The following is a 24,714-nucleotide window of genomic DNA, read 5'->3' on the forward strand; positions in this document are numbered from 1 at the left end:
TTCCTCTGTTTTATGGTTTAAGGTCTTATATTTAAGTATTTGATCCACTTTGGGTTAATTTTTCTGTATAGTGTGCGGTAAGGATCTAAATTATTCTTTTATATGTTGATACATTTTTTTCCTGAACCATTTGTTGAAAAGATTATCCTTTCTCCCAATGAATGTTCCTGGTACCCTTGTCAAAAAATCATTTGCTTATGTATTCATGGTTTATTTCTGAGTTCTACTTTCTATTCTGTGGTGTATATGTCTTTCCTAGTATCGGCACCACACCATGTTTTGGAATCAATAAATCTGAGTACTCCAATATTGCTCTTCTTCAAGATTGTTTTAGATGTTTGCAGTCCTTTGAGATTTCATATGGATTTCTTGACGGGCTTGTATACTTCTGCCAAAGCGGAAGAACTTGGGCTATCTTCTGCTTTTCCAGGCCATAGCAGAGAGCTGGATCAGAAGTGGAGCAAATGATACTTGAACTGGCACCCATATGGGATGCCAGCACTGCAGTTGGCAGTTTTACCCAGTATGCCGCAGCGCCAGCCCTAGGTTTGAATATTTATCTTCATCTTTTTCATCAAATTTGGGAACATTTTAGCCATTACTTCTTTAAATATTCTTTATTTCTGTTTATCTTTCTCACTGTTTTTTATATCCCCGTAATGTTTGTTGGTCTGCTTCATGGTACACCACAGGTCCATTAATTCTTTTCACTTTTATAAAATCATTTATTTCTGTCCCTCATAATTGATAATTGGCAGTGTCTTCAGGTTCTTCTGTCTGCTCAAACCTACCTTTGAATCTCTAGTGAATTTAAATTTTTTTATTTTTTATGTTGTACTTCAGAATTCTGGCTTTTCTTAGTTTCTTTTCAGGTTTTCTGTCACTTTATTGAAGCCTCCATTTTGTTCATACACTTTCTTAACTTCACAACTTCCTATAGTTCTTTACACTAAGGCAGTTGTTTTAGTATTTCTGTGTAGTAAACTTGCCATCTGTTCTTTTTCAGGAGCAGTTTACATTGAATAGTCTATCCTTTCCTGTTTCTTTGTATGTCTCATAATTTTTAAAAATTTATTTATTTGAGAGGCAGAGCTACAGAGAGGCAGAGAGAGAGAGGCCTTCCATCCACTGGTTCAATCCCCGCATGGCCACAACAGCCAGAGGTGCACTGATCTGAAGTCAGGAGCTTCTTCCTGGTCTCCCATGCAGGCACAGGAACCCAAGGATGTGGGCCATCTTCTACTAATTTCCCAGGCCATAGCAGAGAGCTGGATCAGAAGTGGAGCAGCTGGGACTTGAACTGGTAAAGCCAGCACTACAGGTGGTGGCTTTACCCACTATGCCACAGCACCAGCCTCTCTTGGATCTTTTGTTGAAAGCTGGGCATTTGCATACAATAATGTGGTAAGTCTGGAAATCATACTCTCTTTGCTAGGGTTTTGTAGTTGTTTTCTATTGTTGTTTTTTGGATTTTTGTCTCATTTGTCGTAGACTGTTAATCATCAGCCTGTCAGCTTGAAGTAAAGTGTTCTTGGGTCTTTACTGAAACTGCACCTTTCCCTGGGCAGACGTATTGTCTAATATTACCCAAATGCACAACTGCTTTTGTATACACTAACCTTTAAGGCCATGCTCCTAAAGGATAAAAGGAGAAAAATGAAGGGGAACTGGTTGCTGGTCTTTTAAATCCCTTGGAAATTAACCCATCCAGAAGGGTTTGAGCTTGTAACCACCAGAAACAGCTATAGCCACCAGCCTTTTTGTCTGCACCTCTGTGATCAGCAACCACAGCACAGTCCCCCCAGATTTAGCAGGCATTTTGTATGTGTGTCCACTCTCGCTCTCACAAGCTGGGTGCACCATGGCTCCAGGAATGCAAGTGTAGTTACTTTCTGAGAGGCTGCAGCTGAGTAACTGCTGTTGTGAAGTTGAAATTGGCCAAAATTAACTGCAGTTTACCATCCGAGTCTTTCTCTGCAAGTTGCAAGCCTTCAACATGCTCCAGCATTCCAAAATAATTACATGAGACAGATCTGCCACTGCAATTGTCAGATTCCCAGTGCCTCCTACTTGATCATCTTCCCAGAATTCTTGATGGGGATTATTATCTTTAAATGAGAAGGAATTCCAGCACCCTGGAGAGAAAGCCTGTTCAAAGGAAAATGGTTGGGGCTGCTGCTGTGGCACAGCGGGTAAAGCCGCCATCTGTGGTGCCAGCATTCCGTATGGGTGCCAGTTCGAGTCCCTGCTGTTCCACTTCCGAGCAAACTCTCTGTTAATACACCTGGGAAAGCAGCAGCAGATGTTTCAAGTCCTTGGGCCCCTGCACCTATGTGGGAGACTGGGAAGAAGCTCCTGGCTTTGGATCAGCCCTGCTCCAACCATTTTGGCCATTTAGGAAGTGAACCAGCAGGTGGAAGATCTCTTTCTGTGCCTTGCCGCTGCCTCTCTGTAACTCTGCCTTTCAAATAAATTAAATAAATCTTAAAAAAAAACTTAAAATCTTAAAATAGATTCTAAAAAAATGGTTGACTATTTGGGCATGGTAGTAACATTTTGTAGTCTGTTGTAGATTTAAGAAGAAAAACAAAAAATGACAAAATCATACTTCATGTTACATTACCTACCTAACATTTAAAAATGCAATCTAGAGTCACTATTAAGAATATGTGACACATGTCCATGGTCTGTGTCATCTTCCGATGAGACTGGGAAGAAAATTAAATTGGGTATAGGATATATCGGTGCTTACCAGTGTTATTTGGTGCATATCTGTGGTGCCAAACACTGTCAACTTACTGCGTTGGCTGTGTTTTCAACACTAGCAAGATTCCTCAAATTGGGAAAAATATTAGCTATTTAAAACTTGGGCATGTGAGATGATTCAATCTATCTCTCTTTCCCTCTATTTCTTTCAGAAATCCAGGGCAGGAAACAGGAAGAGAAGGCGCTTATGATAGGACTTTGAACTTGAAATTTGTCTGCTTCTCTAACATGGCTGTTGCCCAGTCTTGAACTGTAATGGCTTCCAACCTGCCTGAGGAGAGGGCTCTTTCAGCTCCCAGTGGTTCTTTTAGCATTGATGTGGTCCCACTAGCATGCCTCTCTTCATCTTCATCCACTTTACTCACATTCTGTAAGGCAGCTGTGACCTAAGCTCACTGGGTATCCAGGAAGGAGAACTCAAGCATGTGGACTCTAAAATTTTCTTTTCTCTTGAAAGCAAACCTACTCAGATGACATTTTTGCCCTTGACGGTGGGGTAAGTTTAGCAACAAATACTGGAAAGATCTGTAGTTAGAACCTGGGAGGGGAAGTCTGTGTGTTTTTGGCATTTAGTGTAAGGAAGCTCATTTCCTTATCGATAAAAACTCCTTTGTCGCCGGCGCCAGGGCTCACTAGGCTAATCCTCTGCCTAGCGGCGCCGGCACACCGGATTCTAGTCCTGGTTGGGGCGCCGGATTCTGTCCCGGTTGCCCCTCTTCCAGGCCAGCTCTCTGCTGTGGCCAGGGAGTGCAGTGGAGGATGGCCCAGGTGCTTGGGCCCTGCACCCCATGGGAGACCAGGAAAAGCACCTGGCTCCTGGCTCCTGCCATTGGATCAGCGCGGTGCGCCAGCCACAGCGCGCCGGCCGCGGCGGCCATTGGAGGGTGAACCAGTGGCAAAAGGAAGACCTTTCTCTCTGTCTCTCTCTCTCACTGTCCACTCTGCCTGTCAAAAAAAAAAAAAAATAAATAAATAAAAAACAACAACAACAACAAAAAAACTCCTTTGTCAAACACCATCTTCTTGATGTAAAGGTGATGCCATACGTACATAGATGAGGGGTCTCTAAGATGTTTGCATAAAATGTATATTATGAATAATATTTGCATAGATTACACCAGAATAAACTTAAACTTGTCTAAACAGTATCTAGTTTGGGGCATTATGAGGCTAAGACATCAGTTTGAAAAGAGCCCCTGTCAGAGAAACATGAATTTATAGTAAAGTTTAGGTGAAATGATGGTAAAATCATTGATGCTTTATGAAACATTTATGGGGAGACACCCCCTTGTATCAGCAATGTATTAATAGATAACTCATTTTAAGAAGGGAAGAAATGTAATTGAAGGTGAAATCCACAGAAGTAAACCATCCACATCTATTTGCAAGGAGAGAATTAATCTTGTACATGCTTTAAAGAGGACCTTTGATTAACAGCAAAAATAGTAGCACACACCGCAGACATCTCAGTTGGTTCAGCTCACATGATTCTGATTCAACAATTAAAATGGAACAAACGTTCAACTCTGAGATCCAAAACTGTGGCACTCAGATAAACTGCAGACAAGAGCAGTCCTCAATGAAAAACTTAAACAAGTAGGAGCAAGGTTTTGAAACTTTTCTTCTAAGAATTACAACAAGATATAAAACATGGCTTTGCCAGTTATGATCCTGAAGACAAATTACCATCTAAGCAGTAATTACCAAGAAGTGGTCCAGGGAAAGCAAAAGCAAAGTAGTTATGAACAAATGTCGTGGCAACCGTTTTGTGGGATGCTCAAGTCATTTTTTTGGTTGGCATTCTGGATGACCAAAAAAAAAAATTCTGTTTATTAGAGAATGTTTTGAGAAAGCTGGTGAAAACTTTAACAAAAATACCCGGGAAATTTTGATTTGTCCGTCAGGTCCGTGCTCTTGCTCATTCTTATAAAGGGGGGGCAATTTCATGAGTTTCTATAGGAAATCATTAGACATTCACTATGAAGTTCTGATTTGGCTCCTTCTCATTCCTGTTTCTAGTCTTAAAAAATCCTCAAAAGGTACCAATTTTTCTTCAGTTAGTAGTATAGACATGGCTGCATGTCCATGGATGAATTCCCAGGACCTCAGTTCTTTAGGGATGGACTAAATGCCTGGTGTATATCATTGCTTACACAAGTATCTTGACCTTGATAGAGTGGATGTTGACAAACAAAGCTTATTTCTTTGATCTTTTAATTCCATTTTCCATGAACGTCATGAATCCCCATCATATATTTCTGCTTGGCTCACTCTGTTATCTTACTGCTCAACTGGCTCAGAAGCTTCATAAGAGATTGGTGTTGCCTGTGCCTCAGCACGGCAGCTGCTCAGAACAGTGCGTCATTGTGTACTCAGAAGACATGCCAATAGTAGCTTGGGATTGAGGAGTGATTTAACATACTAAGCAACATCTCGGTGTGCAGGAAGACAGTTAGACCTGAGGATTTTGACATACAGCTGCTGGTGGAGCCCTCTAAGCCTAATGGCCAAAGTGACAAACAGGTGATTCCTGAATGTAAACACTGCTCTTTCAAAATATTTGCATTTGAACAAACAATAAAAATTGTCTACGTTTGTGGTAAGATAAATGATTATTTCCTTGGATTTTTTTCACTTAATCCTTAAAATCATTTTGTGAGGGAGACACTATTATTTCCTGTTTTATAGATGAGAAGGTAACCGATTAGGAAACTTGGGCAGGCTTACAAATAACAGCTGTTTAATACTGATAAATGGCGAAGCTGGGACTTAGACAAGGCCTTCTAGCTGCAGGCTGCCCTGCATTACTGCTCCCTGAGTTGATTCCACTCCTGCAGTTTTCATTTGGCTTCACCATTTTTCTCTTGGTCTCCCATTTTTTTCCCAATGGTTAAAGAAAGTAGTTCACTTACAGGAGAAGACTCTAGTACCTGCCAAGTCCTATGGAAGTTTCGTTTTGAGTGTTTTTTGATATCTTTTGTCAGTGTAGAAGCTGAAGAACATCCCGCAAGGAAGTCACAAGAGAAGTGAACTTGAAAGGAGTTAAGTTGAAACATGCCAAGGACACTATGGGGATAGGAAAAGATGAAGTCATCCTACCAGGAGCTGGGAGTTTTGTATAGAACCCGGAGAGAGAATGGGGAGAAGCCCCTTAGTTCCCAAAAGTCCTGGAGACAAAACAATCAACTCGGAATATTCTTCAGAAGCAAAAAACTATTACATTTTGTTGTATGATGTTCCATCAGAACAGCTTCGGAAACAGATTGCAAGCTGCTGTTGCTCCATAATTTTTTCAAACAGGCTACTGGTTTCTGTGTGCATTTTGCAGTGAAGAATTCATGGAAAACGCAGCTGTCTGTTAGATCCATCTGGCTAGAAAGGAAAGCGTCAAGATTTTGCTGCAGGGAAGTTGCGTGCCATTTTATGTACACTGAGGAAAAGCAGGCAACCTGAGTGCAGCGATCTCTGGGAGAGGTAGCATCACAGGGTTTGTGCTCCAAGCGTAAAACATGGCTGATTTTGTGTATTAACTGCAAAGAAAGTTAACTGGGAAGAAATTACAGAAATATGAAGAAACGATTATTTAGAAAGATGACAAGGGGGTCATGAAATTATGCTCTGCTGTCAACCTTGCTTTGTAAAAAGCAAGCGAAGACACAAGAGAAGTTAACCGCAGAGTGAAGTGTACACTAGGGTGCACAAAGATTTGTGCTTCTCGAGATACCTAGGTTTAGATTATGGGTAGTGTTAGATATTGTAGATGCCTTTAAACCACAGTAGAAAAAAGGATAGTACAGGGACACAAAAGTCACACTTACTTTCTCAAAGACACCTGTAGGAATAAACTCAACATTGACTTTCCAGTCGAAGGAAATCAAATTTACTGAAGGTTTTGACAAAGATGAGGGATTGGATTGCTCAGAAACAGAATATGGTAAACCCCGCCACCAGAAGAGTTCTATGTAGTTGCAGTCTGGCACTGTGAACCATTGGGGCAGGGTCTGCAGTCCGGTGTTTGGAAGGGCTTTTTGTGAAAACCAGGTGGAAAAGACCACCTTAGATTTAAATGTTGGCAGAGCGTTTGTCTTTGGAGAAATAAAGGTTTTAAAAAGGAATGCTGCTTTTCAAGGGAATCAAAGATATAAACATATCACGAGTCATCTGCATTCCAAGCCACAGTAATGCTGGACAAGAACTCAAGCTGCTAGGGCTGGTTCAAATTTCAGATGCCTAATACAGCAGGTGCATTTTGAAACACAGAAGATTCCTTGCTTGGACTTATGGAAACAGTGACTGAAAGGATACTGTCAGGGGAGCTCACTGTACCATCTTTCCACACAGAAAATCGCCAAGAGCCTCTTCTGACATAGCTACCCATGAGACAAGTTGCAGAAACAACAAATGAAATGTGATTTCAGGTGTGGAAGAGATCACTGGGCTGGGGAGGAGCAGAGAGTAATTAGAGGTGAAGGGACTTTGACCCAGAGACTGTGTAGAATAGAACCAAGATCTGAGAGAGGAGCCCAGCCACAAAGCTGGAGCTGCTGATGCAGGCAATGGGCTAGGCCAGTGTCCTGGGGCACCATTACCCTTTACTAAGTGATACTGAGGAAATCCATCTAGATAAACTTATTTTCTAATATACAAATATGTCAACACATGATGTCTTAGTTCAGGTCCCTTGAAAGAAGACCATGAGACAAAACGTGGGTGCTAATGGTTTATTTGGGAGGTAAAGGGAATACTGGTAGGAGAGAGAAGTGAAACAGAAGATAAATTAGCCAGTAAAGGGTCAATGATGATGCCAGCAAGCATGGTGGGAGACTAGAATTTAATCCTGCTGGAAATTCCACAAAATTTTAAAACAAAATTCTGAATTCTAACTTGAGTGTGGAGGAAGTCAAGAAAATTACACCTCAATTCCCTAGAGTCATGGCGTGGGGACTGCTCCAGGTTGGTGCTAATTTCCTTGCACTTCTGGCTTGTTTGATGCACAGTCAGCCTTCTACACCTCTTCAAATGACTTTAGATGAATGCTGTGTGGATTTCCAGGGATAGAGTCAAGACAGCATCTATGATTAGTAGATTAAATCTGTTGCTCCTTTTAACTCAGTGTGAATGAATTTCTTGAAGCCAATTGTTCTTTTGTCTAGAACCCAATTGCTCTTTTTTCTAGATAAGAGACCAGGAATTCTGATAGGTGCTATTATGGAAGGTCAAGAGGGTTGGGTTCCATCTTTGTGGTTAAGTGCAACTTCCCTAGTATTCTGTCTTCTTTCTTCCCCTCCCTCTCCCCTCCCTCTCCCCTCCCTCTCCCCTCCCTCTCCCCTCCCCTACCCTCTCCTGTTAGACAGTGAGAGAGAGAGACAGAGAGAAAGGTCTTCCTTTTTCTGTTGGTTCATCCCCAAAATGGCCACTGCAGCTGGCATGCTGCGCTGATCCAAAGCTGGGGGCCAGGTGCTTCCTCCTGGTCTCCCATGTAGGTGCAGGGCCCAAGCACTTGGGCCATCCTCCACTGCCTTTCCGGGCCACAGCAGAGAGCTGGACTGGAAGAGGAGCAACTAAGACAGAACTGGCGCCCCAACCAGGACTAGAACCTGGGGTGCCGGTGCTGTAGGCGGAGGATTTGCCAAGTGAGCCACAGCACCAGCCCTTAGCAGTTTTTCAATGGTTGGTAGTCTAATTGTTTTGGAAAATATTGCTGAATGAGTGACAGTTTTACCTCTTTTTCCCTAAGTCTATAAACTGCCAGACCTTCCTCGCTGTGTTTGGAATTTCATAAATGATACCATTTGGAAAATAAGATGTTTAATAAATATTGAAAATGAGATAATTTGTATTTCTCACCATCTGGGAGTTTTCACACTAGTTTTTTGGCTCGCATGCTCCTATTCATTCTCTTTTATTTCATTATTCTCATTGTATTAACAAACAATTCACTGAAGGAAGTTACTGAATATCTTCATTTTTAGTGGCTTTTTAAAAAAGATTTATGTATTTATTTTAGAGACACAGCCACAGAGAGGTAGAGGCAAAGAGAGAGACAGAGAGATCTTCCATTTGCTGGTTCACTCCCCAGATGACCACAGTAGCCAGAGCTGCACCAATCCAAAGCCAAGAGCTTCTTCCAGATCTCCCACGTGGGTGTAGAGGCCCAAGGACTTGAGCCATCCTTCACCACCTTCCCAGGCTATAGCGGAAGCTGGATTGGGATCGGAGCAGCTGGTACTTGAACAGGCGCCCACGTGGGATTCCAGCACTGCAGGTGGTACCCACCATGCTATATCGACGGCCCCTATTGGCTTATTTATTTGAAAGAGTTAGAACAAGATCTTCCATCTGCTAGTTCACACCCCAGATGGCCACAACGCCAATGGCTTGGCCACGCCAAAGCCAGCAACTTCTTCCAAGTCTCCCATGCTGGTGGTAAGAGCCCCTGCACTTAGACATTTCTCCACTGCTTTTTCCGCATATGGCATACTAGCAGCAAATCGGATGAGAAGTGGAGTGGCTGGGACACAAACCAGTGCCCATGTGAGATGCTGGCATTGCAGGTGTTGCCTTAACTCGCTATATAACACCAGCCCCTTATTTTTTATTTTTAACCTTCAGAATGTGAACCATATAATTACATATCTTTGGAAAGATCAATTCTCCTTTCGGTTTCATTTTCAAATCATTTTGTTGCATGTCAAATACTTTGGAAAGTTAATTTTAATGATTTTATTCTATATTAGTGACGGATATAAATGCAGCAAGTGATAATTTTTTAATGCTAGATAACTCATTATTTAGTCATTATACAGTATGCAGGGTGATAGTTTGGGGGAATTTGGAACTTGTGACTGAAACTTGGATTTTTAAGTACTTTCCTAAGTTCTGAATCAATTACAATCTATACAGTAAAGGCTTTAAATGTCTGATTGCTGATTAACTTCAGCATAAAACAAATTTTAAAAAGTCTTTTGTTAATAAAATTTATGCAGGCTCTCTAAGACATGTTATTGAAAAGCGAATGCAGCTTTAGAAAAAAAGTCGTGGGGCTGGTGCTGTGGCATAGCAGGTAAAGCCACCGCCTGCAGGGCCTGCATCCTGTATGGGAACTGGTTTGAGTCAAAGCTGCTCCACTCTGATCCAACTCTCTGCTATGGGAAAGCAGTGGAAGATGGCCCAAGTCCTTAGGTCCCTGAACCTGCACAAGAGACCTGGAAGAAGCTCCTGGCTTTGGATTGGCCCAGCTCCGGCTGTTGCAGACTCTTGGAGAGTGAACCAGCAGATGGAAGACTTCTGCCTCTCTGTGACCTTGCCTTTCAAATAAATCTTTAAAAAAACTTCCAGATAGCATTGTTTGCATTTTAAGCCCAGACATTGCATAGCTCATTAACCATCATTACCTGGCATGTGGCTTCACAGTGAATTCGAGCTTCTGTCCTAGGAGATGCTATAAAGCTCTGGGGAATGACAAAGAGAACATTAAGAGCAAGCTGCGGTTGGTAAATGATGTTCTATCAGCAGTGGTTTCCTGGGGGACCCTAGGGGAAACTTAGAAACAGTGGAAATAGAGATGATTTATAGACATGTGGGAACTGTGATAAGCCCTGTGACATTTTGTGCTTGGTTCTCTTTCGGGACCTATACTCTTGCTCTCCCTGCTGCCTGGAACGTTAGTCTTGCTTCTCACCTTTGAACAGTCTATTTGTAGGAATCTGAGTTTACTACCTCTGCAATTCTTCATTTCATTGGTCTGACTGAAGACTTTTGTATGTCCCTGCTGGTCCCCATAAGCTTCTTGCCTGAACTTACGTGTGTGGTGCCCAAAATCTTAGCATGGCTAGCTCCTCCTTGGTAAATGAGTCTTAGCTCAGTTGTACTTGTTCGAAGAATCCTCCTGACCACAGTAGTTTAAATATCTTTTCTCCCTCAGCACACACACCAAGCTACGTTCTAGTCTGTTGCTTATCTTTCTTTGCCATACTTGTTATCTGAAGTATGTCATTTCCTTATGTTGAATTTTGGTTATCCATCTGTCTCCACTGGAAGTTCCACAAACGATAGTGAATTTATTTTATTCATAGCTACATCTGCAGTATATATAATGTACTTGCTACATAGCAGATACTTTACAGGTAAATAATTTTTCAGGGAATAAACCTTTAAGTCAAGAGACTTGAGGGAAAAAAAAAAACTATGGTTTCTCAAGTTTTTCTCTTAGGACTTCATTTTTAAAATTCACAGAATTGTGGGCTGGTGCCATGGCTCACTTGGTTAATCCTCCGCCTGTGGTACTGGCATCCCATGTGGGCGCCAGGTTCTAGTCCTGGTTGCTCCTCTTCCAGTCCAGCTCTCTGCTGTGGCCCCGGAGTGCAGTGGAGGATGGCCCAGGTGCTTGGGCCCTGTACCCGCATGGGAGACCAGGAAGAAGCTCCTGGCTTTGGATCAGTGCAGTGCTGGCCATGGTGACCATTAGGGAGTAAACCAACGGAAAAAGGAAGACCTTTCTCTCTGTCTCTCTCTCTCACTGTCTGTAACTCTACCTGTCAAGTAAATAAATAATAAAAAAAATTTAAAAATTCACAAAATTGTAAGAATGTAATTACACTTTTTTCTCTCCCTCCTTAATTTTTGCAGTCACACATTTTAATTTACTTTATAATCACAGACCTAATGCACCACTAAGTTAATAGTTTAACAGGTAAAAAGTACAAAGACTACTGTTAAGGGATATAGACAAGTCTAAAAATAATAAGTTCCAAGCTATCAGTTTCACTTATATACATTAAATATTTTTTGCGCTCAATATAATAGCTGTCATATTTCACCATGAAGAGGTCTCCAGTTGCATCCATTTTATTGCAGAACACAGTATTTCATTCATTTTTATGGCTAAGTAGTGTTCTATAATGTATATGTACCACATTTCCTTACCGTAGTCATCAGATGCTCATTGATGAGCATCTGGGTTGATCCCATATCTTAGCAATTGTGAATTGAACTGCTGTAAATATGGGGGTATGGGTAACTCTTTAACATGCTGGTTTCATTTCCTTTGGGTATATTCCCAGGAGTGGGATGGCTGCGTCATACAGTAGATCTATTTTTGGATTTCTGAGGAATCTCCATACTGACTTTCATAATGGTTGTAATAGTTTACATTCCCATGGACCGTTTTCTCCATATCCTCACCAGATTTGTTTTTTGATTCTTGGATGATAGCCATTTCTATAGGTGAGGTGAAACCTCAATGTGGTTATTCGCATTTCCCTGATGGCTAGTGTTTAGGACTTCATTTTGACAGTCTCTTTCACAAAATATTCCAAAAGCGATTTTATTATCTATATTTTATGGAGCTATCTATAATGTGTGGTATTTACAAGAATCTAATATTTTCTCATTATCTCACACTTTCTGGAGCCAGGATTTGCATATTGATTTTGCAAATTTTATGTTGTCTATATTATTTACTAGAGAAATCCCTAGTTTCTTATTTTGGCCATAGAAAGTCACAGATAGGAAGGATATGGGAATATGGCCAACATCCTCAACCAGACCAATGAGATTAAAAACAAAAGTGATAAACTGCCCATAAAGAACAGGTAGGCCACTCAAAGGTGATTGGCTACAAAGATGAGGATTGTTTTCCTAGCTACAACTCTCTAGGCTAAGCCTGTAGTATCCCATTTCTTCATTTTTAGAGAAAAAGCAATTACCTAGATATTTCTGAAATTCCCTAGGTTTTATATGTTAAGTATTAAATCAAATTTTAAAACACAAAGGAACTTTAAAAGTCTCATGGGATATATAGAATTAAAAGATTATTTTTATGCAAAAAATTGAAATCCATGAATGCTTTTGTCATAAGATGAATTTTCAGTGAACTTTTTGAGGACATCTTGTATATGCAGAGTAAATAAAACTTGTCTGAGGTGCCTAAACAGCAAGCAGACTGCCAGTTCTTTAGCTTTGGATGAAAGAAAAAAACTTTGGTTTTAGATGTTACAATTTTTCCATTTTAAAATAACTTATCTCTTGTAGTCTATGGGATATGAGAAAGGATATGAAAGTGTTCCTCTTTGTATAGTTTAACTTCAGCTTGCTGAGAAGGTCCTAAAACCTTAAGCAGTGCTTCTAACCTCTGTGGGTAAAGAACTAATTTACATATTTTTGTTATAGTTTGATACTCTTTTACAAAAATAAGTGAATTAGTAAAGTGATGATGTTGTGATAAATTCAATCTATAAAAGTTCCTAAGGTGTATCTTCAATTTCTATATTTTTTCCTAATAGATCAGAATTATATGTCAGAAGTAGCACACCTAAGGCAAGGGTAACAAGGTATTCTTCAATGGATTTTATGGTTTTATTACTTATTGTTTCTGTGAGATGTAGAGTGAATGTTTATACCCCCAAATTCCTGTTAAATCCTAACACCCACTGTGATGGTAGTGAGAGTTAGGGCTATTGGAGGTGATTAGTTTAGGAAGTTAAAGGCTTCAGGAATAGGTTTAGTGCCCATGTAAGAGAGGTTGTAGCTTCTTTTCCCGTTCCAATCTGGGGGGCATGATAAGAAAACTGTAAACCAGGAAAGGACACAAGATCTTTGGTTACCTTGATCTTGGACTTACATTCCTCCAGAACTGAGCGATAAATTTCTGCTGTTTGTAAGCCACACAGCCAGTGGTGTTTTTAAACAGGAGTCTGGACTGAGACGCTGTGGATTCTTAGCTGCTGGTAAACAAGATCTATGAGTTTTCCAATTTTGTGTTTCAGAGCCCAGCTGGGTGCCTGGCACATAGTAGGTGCTCAATAATTGTGTATTGAGTAAATAAATGCACTAAGGTGAATGGAGAACTTTCCAAAGAAATTAGACATTTTGTAGGATTAAATATGCCTTAAAGATTTCGTGCTCTCCTGGGACAGAGTTCAGTAGCGTTGGCAGCACACAGCCTCTGGCTGTCCTGCCTGCCGTTCCCTTGAAGTGTATTCAATAAATCTAAGTCTGCTCATCCCGTCCGACTTTTCTGGTGAATTCTTTGACCACCCGTGACACTGGCCTCAATTAGTGGCTTCCTTTGATATTGAGCCTGGCACAACCCTGGCGGTTGTGGCCAATTGGAGGAGTGAACCAACAGATGAAAGATCACTGTGTCTCCTCCTATCTCTCTGCTAACGCTACCTTTCAAATAGGCAAGTAAGTGTTTAAGAAAACAGAATTCAGTACCTTCAACATTCTGACGTGTGATGGCCACATCCTTATGGCCCTAGGAGGAAGGGATCACTCCTGGGTTCTTGTTTCCCATTGAATTTTGTGAAGAGGTAAAAGCTTCCTTAGAACTGCATTATTCCGAGTGAAATCTCAAAGCCATGTTACTTCACACGCACCCTGCTGCTGCTTTCCTGGCAGAGAGCAGGGCATTTGCCTGTAATCGGGAACCTGCTCTATTGTGAGGGGTCTTCAGAGTTCAAGGAAAAGTATGAAAAAAGTATGGGTTTCAAGAATTTGTTCCACTATAAACTCTTTGAATTCCACTTTCCTATGAACTTTTTGAAGTATTGTCATGTGACTTCGGTATACACCAAGTCAGTCTGTACTCATATGGTGCTCTGCCTCAATGCTATGCACATTATCCAACTATCCTGGAACCCAACTATTCTGGCTCTTCTTCCCCATTGCAATGTTTGTAAATAGAAAAATGGAGATTCTGTCAACAGAGAAAAAGGTCATTGCTCTTCTTCCTGCATTTCCAAAGTGGACTCCTGTTGCTTTTTTGAGGCTCTTCCAACTTTTTTATCCATGGGTTTTCTCCAGAGGTCCTGTGTTTCATCTGGGTAACCATGGACTCCAAATTGCTTTTCAAAGTTGCATTTTGCTCAACTCCCTTTGCTAATTTCATGCAATGAGCTAGCCTTTGGGAGGCTCTGAAAGCTGAGCCTAAGTGAAGGGCAGAGAGGCAGGAATGATCAGTTTGCTAGGTTTGGTTGTTTTCCACTTTCTTGAGTAATGAAACATCATTTGGTTTATAAACCTGGCTGCGGGGGCTGAGGCTCCCCATGGGTTGCTGTTAGAAACAAGGACTTGGGTTTAGCTGCTGCTCTGCTGTGATAATGACTGGAATCATTAGAGCCAATCTCTCCAGTGATCAATCCAGAGCCCTGGGAAGTGCCTTTCTGATTTTGTGAAATGATTGATAATAGCAATCAATGTTTCCTAATAGCCTTGTCGATAAGCTCTTCTTCTAAGAAATGAATATATAAAAGACATGAAACTTTTGTTGGCTTAGTGCATGTGGGGAGGAGGATGAGTATATCCCATTTAAATTGTTTGAGAGTGACTGGAGCATGGTTGAATGTCATCACTCTTGTGTAAGAAAAATCAGCAATAATCAGATCTCAGCAGAACCACCCTATATATTTTTGCTTCTGTGACGCATTTCCTTTTGGCTCTCAATAGATTTTTAATGACAGAATCATCAGAGCCCCAGCTCGTGAAGTTTATTGAGAAATCTGAGGGTGATTGCCTTCCCTTCTTTGGAAGACTGAAGATGCCAGCTCATGTTCTGGGAGCCATTTGTTTGGTTTTATAGGAACTCCTGATTTGGAGGCAGAATATGGTCATGTTCATGGCTGCTAGGTTGCACTGGCTCACCAAACTTGTCATAAGCTGTGTACCTAGAGTTCACCAAGCTTGTCATAAGCTGTGTACCTAGAGTTCAAGCTGTAGTTTTGCTTTCTCTAACGGACTGAAGCCAGCTCCATTTTAAACTCACCTACAGTATGTGATGTGTCCTGGCTCCTCAGCCAATCCTAGAGACCAACTCTATATCAATAGTTCTCTGCTTCTGTTCAGATAAGTTTTCTGAATTCGGATACAGTTCCATATGCTTTTCTCCTATTAAGGACAGCAATCTCATTACTCCACGCTGGCTCATGGCAAGAGCTGGGTCTCTGTCCTGATACCCTGTCTTAAGAACTGAATCTTGCCCTCCCATGAACTTTTTAAAAAAATTTATAGATAGCTTTTATTTAATAAATACAAATTTCATAAGTATGACTTTTGGATTATAGTGGTTCTTCCCCCCATGCCCACCTTCCCACCCCAAAACCATCCCACCTCCTACTCCCTCTTCCATCCCATTCTTCATTAAGATTAATTTTTAATTATCTTTATATACAGAAGATCAGTTCTAGACTAAATAACTTTTCTGCCCAGACCCACCTTTCTCTGCCTGACTTACCAGTCATTTGGGAGATAAAGCAGTGGGATGGAAATCAAAACATCAGCTTTTAGTAATAATAGGGACATGGGCAGACATGACTTAAATATTCTGTTCTTTCAGGTACCCTAAACCTATCCTAAGAACTGGATTGCCCGCCTAGACCTAGGTAGCACAGAAAGACTGCAGGAGCTTCCCACCACCCTGTGTGGGAGTTAGTGCCTGCGAAAGTGATGGTGTGGAGAAGCAGAGTGGGTCTTCTGACAGGGAACGCCTCCCACGAGGAAGGGAGCCAGACAAGACGCTGTGTTCTCTGCACCTCCGGGGAGAGGGATAATGGGTGGGTACTGGCCATGGGTGTTGAGAAATATCTGTTAAGTCCTATTGCTGATGTGACAACTTGTTGTAAAAGTAGTGGCTTAAATAGCATGATTTTATTTTCTGGAACTCAGAAGTCTGAATTGGGTGTCACTGGGCTAAAATCAAGGTGTTGCAGGACGATATTTCTTCTAGAAGCTCTGAGAGAGAACCCATTCTGTTCCTCTTTTAGCTGTTTACTTGAGTTGCCACAATAAAATTGTATATATTTGTGAGGCATTTTGATACACATGTATAGGAGTATGTTGGGTGATGTCCAGATCAGAATGAACATTTCTATCTCCTCAAACATTTATAATTTCTTTGTGGTAAAAACTTAAAATTCTTCCAGATTTTTTTGAAATATATATTAATATAGACTATGGTCACTCTGCTGACAAAATGACTTACAACTGTAACTTAGGGTCTGCTTCCTCCAGTTTCTAGTGGCTTCCCACATTGCTTGGCCTTTGACCCTTTTCCAGCAATGGCTTCACTCCAAACTGCTTCTACTGTCACATCTTCTCCTCCTGTTTGTCCCATGTAAGAACACTGTGTTTACATTGAAACCACCTGGATAATCAAGCATACTCTTCTATCTCAAGATCTTTAACCAAGCAAAGCTGCCAGTTTTTTTCCTATATAACCAACATATTCAGTCTTTAATGGCTATGATAGACATCTTCAGAGATGCCATTATTTTTCTTACCACAGTTTGTCGCCATGTGAAGTTAGGAAAAATTGCACCCCACACTCATCCTCCTTATAGTCTCAGGTCCACCCCTCCTGTTGGACTCCAGCAACTGAGTTCTGCCATCTGGATTCACTGTCTCTGTGTTGGGAATCAGTCCTCCCCATGTTCTCTGTGAGACCCGACACTGGCCTCCCTGTGCCTTTCATCTCAACAGCTCAATGCTTTGAAATTTATGTGAATTTTAAATTTTCAAACAACCTTAACAAATATTGACACTTTGTATTTCCCAAACAAGAACTGAAGCTCAAGATGAATAAATTAATAGCTCAAAAAAAGTAGAAAGGGTATAGCCCTGATGTTTAAACCTAGGTCTTTGATTCCCAACTACATCTGTTCTATTTTCCTCACTACTTCTCCACCTTCCACCAGAGTGGATCTCCTAGGCCCTGTCCCAAAGTTTGCAAATGGGTCTTTTCCTGTCCTTTGTTATCACTCTTCATTGGTTCTGTGTGGCTGGTGAGGACCCATCATGTCTCATTCTCAATGACATAGTATGGAAGAGAATCCCCAAGTTTCTCTGTGTTTGGTCCCTGATGGTTTATTCTCTGGTTTCCATTTTGTTACAGTATGATAGTGAAATACCTTATAGCAGCATAAGCAGTATATAGCAATATTTAGCCGTATGTGGCTGTATGAGATAAAGGAATCCCATTCAGAGAAGCTCAGAGCAGCCAACTTCACTGCAGTCCCGGGGAAGTTAAAGGGCTGTTTCTTCCCAGGCAATGAGCAATTCCAGTTCCGATCCATGATAACTTGTATGATTGGCATAAGCATGGCATACGGGAATTTAGTGGGAAGAACAATAATGGTTAATATACAGAAATACTTCAATGTATGTGGGCTTTATAGTGTAAACATCCCATCTTTTGGATAGGCCAACACAGAACCTGGAACAAAGAAAATGATTAATCAATAATTGCTAAATTCAGCCTAAATACTCAGCTGTGTCAAAATTGGCACTGGCTGCCATTTGATGTCCTGGACACTGGAAGAATAGAACATAGAATTATCTTGGCTGGCATGTGAGTTGAGCAGAATTGCTGTCAAGTACATCATCATCATTATTGACATTAGCATTTGATGAGAGGCTTTTGTGTGCTGTGTATTGGAAAAGAACCCAATATATGGAAACGTGATTGTACGTCATATAACACACACAATCAAAATCTGATTTTTAATTTTGGTAAGACCTCAGACTAACTTTTAACATTAGTGTATTTTTATTTTTGTAGCAATGATACTAAACAAATATATGTAGTAGTGAAAAATGATTGCTTTTGGAATTAAGCTAATTAAAGTAATTATTGAGAGTTTTAGTTTGCCTAAGTTATACTTTTAGGCAAATTTACATTACCCCGATTCACATGACCAGTGGCATTGTCTTTTTTAGTTTCAACTTTTACGGAAGAATTTCTGAGATCATTAGCATCTATTTGTGGTAGATGTGTCCACACTTCTAATGCTCAAATATTTGAGAAGAATTCATGAAAGTGAAAGAGAAGTGGTAGTTTTCTTTTGACCTAAATGTTTTGTTTTAAAAATTTTATTGAGAGAGACAGACAGACATTTCCATTCACTGGCTCACTCTACAAATGTCTGCAGTGGGTGGGGCTCAAGCCAGAGTTGGAAACAGGATCGAGATCTCCCACAAAGACGACAGGAACCCAGTTAGCTGATCCGTCACTGCTGCCACTCAGGATCTGCATGGGAATCTGGGTCAGGAGCCAGAGCTGGGACTCGAACCCAGGCATCCTGGTGTGGGTTGTGGGCACCTTAATCATGGAGTGAAATTCCATCTCTTCAGTGCTAGCTTTTTGATGGGCTTCGCTTAGTTTGCTCTTTGAAATTTGTGTAACACCTAAAAATATTCATCAAATTTACACACATTTTAAAAAGTTAACTAAATATACAAGACTTACTAATAAGAAAAGCGACCTATTTCCTCTTCCATGGTGGTACTTTAAACATTTTTAGTTAAGATTTTGAACTTTATGTCTGTGAATATCAGGCTTACATTACATAGTAAATGTGAGCAACTTTAGATATTTTCTGTTGAATTAGTACCATGGAGGATGAGGAATTAATTGATTTCCTTTCTCTCTTCATGTTTCCTTACATGTTTCACAGCCATATTTGCTCCTCCAGCCCCACCACACCCAGTCTCAATATAGTTATATTTTTGATAGCTCTTATATTAAGACCACATAAATATGATTTGACCATAACCCAGCAATTTATGATTGTTTCCTTGGGGTTCATAATTTCCTGTGTTTTCTTATTTGCTTAGTTTTCTATTTATATATTTAGCACCTATCTTTGTAACAACAGCCTATGTAGATTTCAACACAGGTATTCTCATCAGAAGCCACTCACACCTTCATATCTGCTTCCTTCTGGACTGGTTACTCTGAACTTGAGGCACAGATATACATTTAGGCAATCTCCCTTTACAATCATCCTGGGTGTTCTGTTTGCCTCTTTCCTAAGTTAGGTCTTGTGTTTATGATATCTCATGTTGTGTTTTTGGATGTGGTTTAGGACTCCTTTCATTGGAACACGTTTTCTGGAGCTCCCTCACAATGGCTGTGTGAAGCCGAATTTCTCAGGGCCCTTTCTTTCTGCCAGTGTGCCTGCCTGCTATGCCCTTAGGCCTGATGGAGACTTTGGATGGAAGTAATGATTCTTCAGGATTTTGGAAGCAATGCTTCACTTTCTTCTAGATTCTAGAATTGCTATTGAGAAGTTTGAGGTTTTTCTATTTCCTGATCCTTTGGATGTGACCTACTTTATTTCTCTCTGGAGGCTTGTAGGATTTTTCTTTAGCTCCAGTTATGAAATTTCTTACAATGATGTAAACTTCTGGGACTCTAATTTTTTTCATGTATTTGGGCATGTGTTTAAGAGACTCTTCTCTGGAACTTATGTCCTTATTTATATAAAATTGTTTTGAATCATTTCTATATTAGGATCTCCTTTTCCCTCCTTTCTAAAACTTCTTGTCACATAAATATTGGATGATCTTGCTCCAACTTAAATTATTTTTGTCTTTTTTGCTCTATTTTCTGGACTTTCCCCCCTAAGTTGTGTATTTCGAGTTTTCTTTTCTGTTAATTTTGAAGAGCTGTTGGTTTTCAGTGTCAGTGAGATGAAAACTTTTCATCATAATCTAAGATTACTTTTCCCTTCTCTTTTAGAGTATGCAGGAGTTTTTACAAAATGGTGTGCTGTGTGATATGCAACATGAAATACAGAAACAGAATGAAAATCCACCTGTCTTTAATTATGTAAGTCATTAAGAAGATTTGAAAAATATAAAAAAATTCTATATTTTGAAATCTTTTCATAAAGATGCACCAGATTATTATAAATATATTTATAGCCAATCAATATTTAATGATTTCTTTAATTGCTTATATGATATTGATAAGTATAACCTGTTTAGCAAAAGTTTTTTCTGGATGTTTAACTTTTTTGACTATTAAGTGGTCTTTGGGCCAAAAAGTTAGAGAGCTGCTATTCTAAATGTTCCTTATTGGATCATCCTAGTCTTGTTTCATAGGTGTAGTGTTTTTCTCTTAGGAGATTATTGATTTTTTTTTTGTAATTTCCTTCTCTATTTTTGCAAAGTAGCTTTCTTCTCATTGTTTCTTGGGGTATCTTAGAGGCTCTGGAAATGGTCTGTAGTCTTCAGTGGTCTGCTTGTGTGAGTGGGTGTTAGAAAGCTCAGAGCCTAAGTAGGACTGTGCCTTGGTGGTTTTCACGTCAGGGTGATGAGGCTGTTGAGACCTCAGATGTGGAGGTTGGTAGTTAGGCACTCTCCACAAGGTTGATCTAGTTGCCCAGCTAAGATTCTTTCACTGTTTACCTGGAGGGGAATGGGTAAGGCTGCCACTGCTCTGGGAGCCCTGGGGTAGGGTGTGGGCAATCAGCATGGGGATGCCAGCATTCAATATGCAAGGTTTGCTCTGGATTGTCCCTTGCTGTTCTATGTGCAGTGATGCATCCCTGCCTTCTATTAATCTCTGGGGTCTTCAAGGAGTTTATGAAATATGTGCACTTTTAATCCTATTTTCCCATGAGCCTTTCAAAGGGTCTAATACATTCTATGGACTTGTGCGATGCTGTGCCAAAAATCCACATGCAGCGTTCTGCCATTCTGGGGTAGGAGTGGTAACTCAACAGCAGGCAGTGAGTATGGGGTAGAGGAGTTACAGCTCCTCATCTGTCCTTAACCAGTCTTCTGCATCACCCTCTAGAGTCCTAACACTGGGCTGAAGTTTTAAACCTTCTGAGCATCTGCCTACAGGTTGGGTTGTTTCTCAGCCTTCACTGCCAGGCTAGGATTTGTCTCTTTGGTTTCTACCCAAGCAAGTTGCCTCTTGCCTGTTAAGTTTATAGTTTCCAAAATCTTGTTGTGTTATTGCTTTTCCTTTTCTCTTGATCCTTGTGAGTTTATGCTTATAAAAAAAATCAAACAAGTCCATTATACACACACACACACACACACACACACACACACACTATATGTATAAGTAACAGAAGTATATAAAGAAGTAAATCTGAGGATTTGTGAATCTGTAGAGAAATTGATTGTGTTAAATGTGGCATTATACAGAACCAGGCCTGGTTTCTTTATGGGTTTAGGCATGTGTCCAAGAATTATTTCTATGAATGTTTCATTATGAAAATTCAGTAATTATGCTAAATTTTGTTGCCAAAGTTTGCTTTTAGCCTTCTCCTCAGTTCATTTCTAGCAAAGGACAGATACATTAACAAAACTAGCATTAAAAATCCTTCCTATAATTTTTTTACTTAACATCAAGGCCTTAAATAGCTACTTTATTTTCAAAGAACTTGATTTTAATTTAAGAAAGAGGAAGTTACTATTTTTTATAACAGTCTCAAAATGATAAATGTTTTATTCCTTCAGATATTGGAACTAGATTAGTGTTAGCAGTATCTAAATTTCATCTCCTGTAGAAAATGATATAAAAAGCAGATATGCTGAATATTCTATAGAAATATTTTTATTTTAACATCAAAAGTCATTAATATTTATTGATTACTATAATTATTGGCCTCTACATCATACCAAAGTAGTATTTAAGGAGATCCCATCACTATTCCAAGATACTGTTCTTGGGGACTATTTAAGGCACAGCAAGTGCTCTAATCATTTTTAGAAAGATGACTAACCAAAGTCTACCAATAGAAAAATTGATGGTGTGGCAAGCTCCTTGACCTTGAGATAGGTCTTTAAAAAGGTCATTGAATTTCTCACTAATTTGAGTTGCTCAAGGCGTGAGGCTTTACCTACTGCAGGGTCTTGTAGTCAGTATACTGTAACTCTCCAGATACATTTCTTAAGCTCTAAGTCACTCTTTCCTGCCTTAACTTGGCTTCTGCACTGATGACAGAAGAATTCCCAAACATTCTTTATGCAAGAAAAATTGGAAGCCAGAAGTGAGAGAGAAGACATAGTATGATGGTACTTTAGCAGTAGAGATGTTCATAATGATTTTATTTGGTTAATTCATCTTGCTATAATATTTCTGTTGGCCTTTTGTGGATAAAAGTTAATATAATGCTGCTCTGTTGATTACGTTCTATTTTCGGGACATGATTCCAATATTGGGAGTACTGACTGCTTTGAACTAAGAAGGATGTTTGTTTTCTGGACAGAAAATCAGGTTGATTAGATGTCAAGGATCAAGGTGACTAACAGGAAATTTTGCTAGTTGAACCTCTTAGTTTATGAGGTAAACCAGTAGCTCTGAAACTTAAGACTAATTTGATGGGGCTTGGATGGGGCATAGAAATTTATAGTTCTTAGGGCTGGTGCTGTGATATAGTGGGTCAAGTTGCCACTTACAGCACTGGCATCCCATGTGGGCAGCGGTTTGATTCCCAGCTGTTCCACATCTGATCCAGCTGCTTGCTAATGCACCTGGGAAAGCAGTGGAAGATGGCCCAAGTGCTTGGGCCCCTGAAACTCACATAGGAATTGTGGGAAAAGCTCCTGGCTTCTGCCCAGCTTTGCGTGTTGGGGCTGCTTGGGGAGTTGAACCAATGGATGGAAGACTGATCTCTCTCTCTCTCTAACTCTGCCTTTCAAATTAAATAATTAAACAAATTAGTAGTTATTGGGCCCAGTGTTGTGCATAGTGAGTAATGTAGCATCCCAAGACCCAGCAGTCTTGGCTGCTCCACTTCAAACTCACCTCTCTGCTGATGGCCCGGGAAAGGCAGCAGAAGATGGCCTAAGTACTTGGGCCCCTTTCACCTATGTGGCAGACATGGAAGAAGCTTCTGAGAAGACATAGTATGATGGTACTTTAGCAGCCATCTGAGAATTTGAACCAGTGGATGGGAGATCATACTGTCTATAATCTCTGTTCTCTCTGTGTAACTGATTTTCTGATAAATAAATCCTTAAAAATTTGTTATATATTTTATATGATTCTTGTGGAGATTATAGTTTATAATCTTAAATTCCATATTTTTAAAAGATTTATTTATGTATTTGAAAGGCAGAGTTACAGTAAGGAAGAGGCAGAGAGCTTGGTATCTCCCGTCTGCTGGTTCAGTCCCCAGTGGACGCAACGGCAGGAGCTGGGCTGATCCAATGCCAGGAGTCTGGAGTTTCTTCCAGGTTTCCAATGTGGGTACAGGGGCCCAAGGACTTGGGCCATCTTCTTCTGCTTCCCCAGGTGCATGAGCAGGGGGCTGGATTGGAAGTGGAGCAGCCGAGACTTGAACCAGTGCCATATGGGATGCCAGCACTGCAGGTGGTGGCTTTACCTGCTATGCCACAGTGCCAGCTCCTTAAAGTTCATTTAAAAAATTTTTCTTTTGATATGCTTTACTGTCAGTTGAAGTGTAAATATCACTAATATTATACACATGCATATATGCTATATTCTATGAAGATTTTTCTGGTTTTATTAAGTGGTTTAGTTGCAATAACTCAATTGAATTATAGTTATGCATTTTCTGCAATCTTTGTGTATACTTGTAAATTATTGAAGTTAAAACTAGCCTATAGATTGTTTATATCTGTAATGGTTTCTAGTATTAGATTTAATCACTAATGAAGCTGACATAATGATATCTTACAGATACCTAATAAAAATTTTATTTTTCACTTTTTAGGTTTTGTTTAAGATTTTGGAGCAAATAATTCAATTTTATCTGTTGTCAGCTATGAAAAGCTCATAGATCTAAGGCAGTGTGTCTGATGCCTGAGGATAAAACACCTGTGATGCTGATGTATGTAGTTTGATCTTGGAGTAGGTACTGGGGCATCCCTGGGTGAGTTCAAGGCACAGAGAGCTTTGATCACAAGAACATGAAGGCATATTGATTTGGATGCTGGATCAATAACTAGCGATATTAGAACAGACATGCCAATGACCTTCAGTTATTTGAAGACCTATTGAGTGAAAAAGACTTAATTTTTACCCACTGGCCAGATGTAGGATCAACAGATGTAAATTTTGAGAAAGTGAGTGTTGGTTCAGTGATTTCTCATGCTTAATTCCAATATATCAGTGGACTTCTGAGACAACCCCTTTGCACACCCATCTGCAGCCAGATCCCCAGGCCTGTTACCCTTTTGAATGTAAAT

At 40.2% G+C, this 24,714-nt stretch overlaps 1 long non-coding RNA gene across 4 annotated transcripts in view; it reads left to right on the top strand.

Annotated features, from left to right (window-relative positions):
* The window catches only part of LOC149124590 (uncharacterized), a 335,846-nt gene that overhangs the window by 231,873 nt on the left and 79,259 nt on the right, over positions 1-24,714 (top strand). For 2 of the 4 annotated variants that reach the window (XR_016213263.1, XR_016213264.1), the window contains exon 3: positions 20,282-20,371. The exons of the other annotated variants lie outside the window; for them this stretch is intronic. This is a non-coding gene — a long non-coding RNA (uncharacterized LOC149124590). The remainder of the gene's footprint in view (positions 1-20,281; positions 20,372-24,714) is intronic. 4 annotated transcript variants of the gene reach the window in all.

The sequence above is a fragment of the Oryctolagus cuniculus genome, chromosome 9, assembly GCF_051225735.1.
Source record: "Oryctolagus cuniculus isolate XC-2025 breed Fujian yellow rabbit chromosome 9, ASM5122573v1, whole genome shotgun sequence".
Taxonomy (NCBI): domain Eukaryota; kingdom Metazoa; phylum Chordata; class Mammalia; order Lagomorpha; family Leporidae; genus Oryctolagus; species Oryctolagus cuniculus.